This window comes from Oryzias latipes, chromosome 23, assembly GCF_002234675.1.
Source record: "Oryzias latipes chromosome 23, ASM223467v1".
Taxonomy (NCBI): domain Eukaryota; kingdom Metazoa; phylum Chordata; class Actinopteri; order Beloniformes; family Adrianichthyidae; genus Oryzias; species Oryzias latipes.
In genome coordinates, this window is record NC_019881.2 from 11,184,111 (window position 1) to 11,189,866 (window position 5,756).

General features: G+C 40.8%; 2 non-coding genes across 2 annotated transcripts; one reads left to right on the forward strand and one right to left on the reverse strand.

Moving 5' to 3' along the window:
* The first annotated feature begins 1,336 nt into the window (after positions 1 to 1,336).
* trnaw-cca lies at positions 1,337 to 1,408 on the forward strand. The gene has a single exon. It is a non-coding gene; the product is annotated as a tRNA-Trp (tRNA).
* Positions 1,409 to 2,908: 1,500 nt separating this feature from the next.
* trnar-ccu lies at positions 2,909 to 2,981 on the reverse strand. Its single transcript has one exon. It is a non-coding gene; the product is annotated as a tRNA-Arg (tRNA).
* Between the last annotated feature and the right edge of the window lie 2,775 nt (positions 2,982 to 5,756).

A 5,756-nucleotide genomic window follows, 5' to 3' on the forward strand; every position in this document is an offset into this window, starting at 1 on the left:
CTGTTATATAAGTTGGAGATATGTAAGAGGCATCTCATTCTGAAATCTCAGCCTCGTCATACAAACGGCTGATTTTTTATGAATTTTTAATTATCTGACTGCAACGCAATCAACCACTTCCTGTTTGGCGGTGGCTTGCGCAGGCACCATCAGGTGTACACCCATGAAACTTTAAACGATGAGAGAAAACCCTTGTGAGTATCTCCTGTTGTAATTTTATGAACATCGGAAAAAGCACAGAGAAAAGATAGGTCAGAATGCGACAAAAACTGTGTTTTTCAATAACTAGGTGGCGCTATAGAGCTCGTCCAAGATTGTCATATCCATTGGTTCAGAATGGAAGCCTCATCACCTCCATCGAATTTCAGTGAGATTGGACAAGGAATGTGCACGTGAGAGCAACTCTTCTGTGCACGGCGAGACGCCCAACTTCGCCGCTCTGTCACGACCACACCCCTGCGTTGAAAGTTATGGTTTTTTATGAGAGTAAACTTCAATGGCTTTTCAACAGGTGGACGTCATTTTCAAGTGTGTCGGCTCATCCTACTTGGAGCAGTGATGCTCCAAGTCAAACATGTCATTTCCTTTTGCCAGCAGGTGGCGCTACACTTTTTCCAGATTCTTTCACTGCAGATGTGTTCAGAGTCAGACTACAATCATGCATATCAATTTTGGATCAGATTGGATTATGCATGGCTGAGTAATGGCCATTTGTCTTTTCATGGCGTGTTTTCGAAATGACCTTGAAATTCGACGCGCCGCCACGGTCACAAACATCCGTAAAAACTTAAAAGCTTTGCAATTTAACATCGGACATGTGTCTAGTTTACAAAACCAAAGTTTGGAGTAATTATTCACAAATCTCTAGGAGGAGTTCGTTGACTGACAGCTTGGTACCAAGAGACTTTTTTGTAGGTTTCCATCTGATGAACATGTCCTGAAAAAATCAAGCTTGTATGTTAAAGCATATGCGGGGGCTCGGGACAAATGTCACTGTAGGTGGCGCTGTCGAGCCATTTTTGTGCGCCCATGCCAATCTCCTGTAAAATACGAAATTTTTCGCGACTCCTGAGGTGTGTGCCAAATTTGGTGAGTTTTGGGGTATGTTAAAGGCCTCAAAAAGGCGATTCTTCCGTCGGAAGAAAAAGAATAATAATAATAATAATAATAATAACTCTTACAGATACAATAGGGTCCTTGCACTCCGTCCTCGGGCCCTAAAAAAACATAAACATGCCTGTTGTGTAGTGACCTTGAGAAATTTGGCCAGCACTGAAGAAAGAGCAAATAAGGGTCAAAATCTTGCCAGTAGAATGTGTTTTCAGATATTGAGAAGGACTCTGTGGCGCAATGGTAGCGCGTCTGACTCCAGATCAGAAGGTTGTGTGTTCAAATCACATCAGGGTCATTGTTTAACACTTGTGCTATCTGATGAACTTTGATGTTGGGATTTGGGTCATCTAGACCAGTGTTTTTCAACCTTTTTTGAGCCACGGCACACTTTAACCTTGACAAAAATCCCGCGGCACACCAGCATCCCAAAAAAAAAAAAAAAAAAGCAGAAACTCATAGTCTGTTTTGATCTACCGCCCCCCCCCCCCCCCCCCCGCAATCTGACGTGCATTTTTGTGATAATTGTGGCAGAAAAAGCAGGAAGTTGCAGATGTTTTTCTAAAAGATGTAATAAAAGTTAAGTTACATACAAACTGTATGTTCGTTGTGTTTTCAAGACGCTGTCCCTTTAAGCCAATGCATCATGGGAGATGTAGTGTGAAAACTGCGAGAAAACGGCAGAAAGACTCGCGTCTCTGAGCTTCATGGTTTCGTTCACTTGTTCCACGGTCTGATACCGGATTCTGTGGAAAGTTACACCGCTAAAGACGAGCTTTAGCTGGTGTTTTTGTCGGAACTGACTGAGTTATGAGCTAAATTGGAACAAGGAAGTGGAGACTTTAACCACTTCTGATTGGTCAGACTGATGACATGTGATTAAGCCTTCAAGAATGATTGGTGGAGTCGTGGAGACAGTAAAAGCTGCGGGACTTTTCCTTACACAGTTATAGCTGCAGCTATTTCGCGTTACCGTCATTCTTATCAAAATGTCTTTAATAGAATCAAATAAACACAACGAAAAAAGTATTTTATGATAGTTTATATTCCTAACTACTCAGTGTTTTATCAGGACCTGTTTGGATGAACAAAGAGCTGATTTCCTGGAGATGGTTAATGTTTTTAGATCAGTTAATGAGGGCAATTTTCCACGGCACACTTGAGTGTGCCGCGGCACACTGGTTGAAAAACACTGATCTAGACAGTGTGCTGAGCCTTTTTCTTCAATGATTTGTGATCTTCACTGGTTTCCATGGATTACAGGAAATCCCTTTCACCTTTATCCACCTTTGTCATGGTAGGGAAAACACGTCAATTTAAGGCCAAGGTCATAGGATAGCACAAGGGTACATCTGTGCAGAGCGCAAGCTGCGACTCTTTGGATTGCTGACGTTGTAGCATGGCCTTAAGACAAAGTTAGGTGCTTGCCTATTAGTGACTCGGTCTATTGTGCACTGTTACAAACTTTAACCACACAACTTGAAAAAAAAAACAGTTGAGGAGATCCAAGTTTGTTCACTTGTAGATTGTATGTGGAACAGTTGGCTTCTGAGTAATGCACAGTTGTAAGTTGGGTTAGGCTGTTGACCAGGGATGTTTTCTGCTGAGTGTGGGAGAAAGCCAATAAATAGTTTGAGCAGCACTTTTGGATTAATTTGGAATCATTTTAATAAGGGAGAGGAGTTGGAGAATGCTGGAATTGACACACAAACAGGGTTGGTGAAGGAAGAAGCTCATGTGCAGAATTTCACTTAGAATCAATGACTTTCTTTATAATGAAGAGCTGCAACATTTGAAGCACCTCAGAGGGGACTTGAACCCCCAATCCCTGGCTTAGGAGGCCAGTGCCTTATCCATTAGGCCACTGAGGCTTGACAACTATGTTCACACATGAAAGAGTTGGTGTCATTTAACTCCGACAGGCCACTGACAACAATGACTAAATTCTGCTTCATGGTCACTTTTAAAACCATTGGTACTTTGTGTTTTGAAAAAGCCGCGACCAATAAGTCACTATCAAATCCCAGTCCTTGACTGGTCAATGTTCCACTTTGTAAGATTTGACGCTCATTCAATGGCCGTGCGTCTTGTGCGTGGAGCCCTAAAACGATTATAAAAAAACATGCTTCGCGATGCGTGTTGAAACAGTTTTCAACGACTTAGCCCAAAATGTGCATACAAGTGCGTTGGTACAGGCGTTTCATTGGAAGTGGTCGTGTTCCACTTCTAGGTCTTACAGAACTTGAAAGAGGGATGTACAGCATGCAGTTTTATCCACAACTAGCCCATAGGGGGGCTAACTCTACTTTTTGAACAAACTTTTCACAACGGCACCAAGGCATCCTTACAAATAAAGAGAAAACAATCAAGATACAAACGACATCCAGCCGCACGCACTAAAGGGAAGGGTATGTTGTATCTGCTGGACGCTGTCGACAAATACAGCTGAGGTCAAAAACTCTCACCATGCTACTACATACACACCAGGCATGGGATGAATGTGTGTTCCAGAGTCCGTTTGAATGTAGTAGGAGTCTCTACATGCCTTTAGGCTAATGTTCAAATGCATAAAAGTGAATCTGGACAATGGCCATGCTGTTAGTGTGGTATTGTTCACACAATCGCACACATCAGGGGTATGTTTTGATCCAATATTAGCTCATAGTTGGTAGCAACCAATAGTAGTCAATGGTTATCCAGCCAATGCCCTTGAACTGTCAAAAAGCTCCATATGGTGTAAATTTTCTTGCTGTTCTGATATGGAGCAAACATGAACACCACTTCTTTATTTGAACCTCCTTTTATTGTTTTAACTACTTTCTTGTTAGAACGTTAAATTTTTTAAAAACGGTTGAACAGGCTTCTCACATGCATCCTCGAGTGTGTCTCAATACAAAGTCTGTTTAGTTGCGCTGCATGAGCACAGTACTGCTGTGATGTCAACTAAACGCTCCCTTTTTGTTAACCAACTCTAAACCTGTTCTAAGCAAGTTAAGATCACAGTTTATTAAATATACAATTTTTTCAGAATACAAAGAAATCCATTTTAAAATAACGAATGCAAGGAACTAGTACACGTACATTTTGTTTTTACAGAAAATAACAGTTCTTTCTGTGACATAAATATAGAAAGCCATAATCATATGTGTTTTGAATGTATATGTGTTAACAGTCTTTGGGAGGATTTTTTTCTTGGTGCTCCTCAAAGTTTCCCTTTCCTATTTCTATTCAATTACAAAAGCACATCATATATTTTGGAGTAGTTTCGGGTGATAATCTATTTGATTTGAAATTCAATGCTTTATTAATATCTAGGAAATTTTTCATCCATACGAGCAGATTTTCAAAAACCAAACCATTATTCAATACATTTTATAAAGAGATCAGTTTATATTTTAAATCTCTGAAATTAATAAAAAAACAAAAATGCAATAAAACTGTCTATTTTCATTGAAGATTACATGTTGTATGACAATCCCCAGTACATTTGTTTACATATTTTTCTTTTATTTGTATTTTATTCTTTTTGAGCGTTATGTATATGTTTGTTTGAAGTTCAATTAAAAAGAAAAGAAATTCAAAACCTGTTCTTTTCCGTCACCCTGGCTTTGAATGACTTCTCGCGTGAGTTGGTTTCTTTGCATTCATTATTTAATGGAAACAGACTAAATGGGAAATTAACTTGTTGACATTTCAAGAATTTCAATAAGGTTTTGCACACATGTAATGGAAGCACAGCTACTGTTCTATGTTTTGGGTCTTCTATGTTTGGCACCACTTAGGTGTCCCTGGTCTGATTCATTCATTGTACAGAGGTTGCATCCATCTCTTTAGTTTCACTTGCAGCTTGTTTTCATTTCTTTAGGTTCAGAGTCAGTCTGTAGAGACTAATAATCTCTTTTGTTTTAGTGTCATTCTGTACGGAGGCTGTTTTCATGTCTTATATTTCTGGGTTCATGTTTTTAGCTTCGGTCTTTACAGAGACTGCTTTTGTCATTTTTAGATCTTAAAGAGCAGAACTTGCTCTGATGTCCTGTGATTGATCAGTTTTTCTCCAGAAGCAAATAAGAACAGGATCCAGGACCTTTTACAGTTCCAGCTAAGAGCATCCATAGAGGCCTAATTCGGAACCACAAACCCAGCTTTAGACACGAGTCCATGCGTTTGTGCTTCAGTCACAAAGCTGCTGCTGAAAACGTATCCTCCACTGACCTGGCCTTAGGCAGCTTTGGCTGAACCATGGCAATCCTGGCACAAGTCAGTGGTGCCGAGCATCGAATAACCCTACACCAGCGTTTCCAAACCCTGAAAGATCCCTATTCCCTGATTCAATTGGTTTATTTATAAGTTGACTCCCTGCTGATATCAATTAGCAGGCCGGCTGTGGTGCAGCGGTAGGGCGGTCGACCCATGCTCGTAAGATTGAAGGTTTGATTGCCGCCTTGCACCACCATAAGTCGAAGTGTCCGTGGGCAAGACACTGAAGCCCCCCTTGCCTCTGGTGGTAGGCGGGTGCCTGTGTTTGGCAGCAGAGCCGCCACCAGCGTGTGAATGTGTGAGTGACTGTAAAGCGCTTTGTCCTTGTAGGTATAAAAGTATACGCCAATTAGCTCTGTCCAATAACAATCAGGGCATTCTAGACAAGA